Source organism: Zerene cesonia, chromosome 20 (genome assembly GCF_012273895.1).
Source record: "Zerene cesonia ecotype Mississippi chromosome 20, Zerene_cesonia_1.1, whole genome shotgun sequence".
Lineage (NCBI taxonomy): Eukaryota > Metazoa > Arthropoda > Insecta > Lepidoptera > Pieridae > Zerene > Zerene cesonia.
In genome coordinates this window covers 1-1,528 of record NC_052121.1, presented here as the reverse complement: position 1 = coordinate 1,528, position 1,528 = coordinate 1, and positions in this window count along the sequence as shown.

Below are 1,528 nucleotides of genomic sequence, written 5' to 3'. Positions count from 1 at the left end.
GGGAACCTGAACCTCGTCATTGTTCACTCCTAATTGCCACCGAGACAGTCCGGAGGTGAAGACAGGGACCTCCCCCGGGAGAATTTCATCATAATATTATAAAAACCGACGTATCCACTCCACCAACCCACTTTACAGCGAGCGTGGAAAAATCGCATCCACATCAAATGTTTCGGACACAAACTCCCAGACTAAAATGGTCATGGTTAGATTAAAATCATATAAAAGTACAAAAATTTTAATTACGAATCAGTTATACATTAAATTTCTATTATCGTAGCAAATGTAAGTTTATTAGGATTTCATCAATTAATAAAATTTCAGAGCAACTGCTTGTTAGTAACACCAAAACATATAATTAAACGGAACTCTTACAATCGCGAATATATTTAGATCTCATTATTGAGAAATAGGTGTGGAACCTACTCAAGCGTACACTATTTTTGATTAATTACGGATACGCTCGCAATGACCCGCACCAAATACCTTAATTAGCAGCTTCCGCCTTATCGTGGCCAGCAATTTGTTCTGCACAAGTAAGGGGAAGGAGATTGGCGTCTTAAACAAATATAAGCTACTCTCATTACCACTTTAATCCAATTGTAAATTAGTTGCTAGTATCAGTACCTGCGAGCAATATGGCATCCACCGTGGCGTTTAATCTATCGGGAGAAAAAGGTAAAGTAACTTATAACTACGTAAGGATTAATCTAGGTGAATATTAAAAGGAAAAAAGGATTAATTAATCGAAAATACTCTTTTTCATGTAATAGCGGGCAACTACGCTGGTGGCTCGCGTGATGGTAAGCGATCACCACCGCCCATGAACATTTGCAAAGCCAGCAGTTAGTATAGTGTTATGTTATTTGTGGTAGAATTCAAAAACAACAAACATTTGGGGCAAAAGCAAAACAACTTAGCTTAGAAATTTTAATCGTGAATTCGTGCGGACTTTATTTTAACTGTAAAGAAAGAACTTATACTCAGGCAGATATATAGAGATACCTGTACCTATTATAACTGAGTGACGGTATTATACAACTATAAATTTATATTTAAAAAGTTGCCTAATGCATGTGATATGCCAAAGACCGAAAAGCTCCTTGTTAAAGTAATATCTTACAAGTTTTAACAGACATTATGGTAAACAGTTAAAGTTAACAAGTAAAGTTCATAACATGTCGTGGCATTTTTTCATTGCCCCAACGAATTTCGCGTTGTGGCTCATTTATTGTGACTACAAGGTGTTGTGAACTATTTTTTCGATAAATGAGCGTCGTCGGTCTTTAAGCGTAACTAACCACCCTACCAATAAATACAGGGTTAAGGATTAAAATTTTTTAATAGTGTGAAAAGTTATATTGGTTTATGTCGAACTAAAATTACGTGATATTCATAAAAATTCCACATTTAATATCTATCTACTATTTCTAATCCTTTAAGAATCCAATATAATTTAAGTATGATTATGTTACCTATGTCATGAATGTGCATACGAAAAATTTAGCATGTGGGAATCGAGCATGCT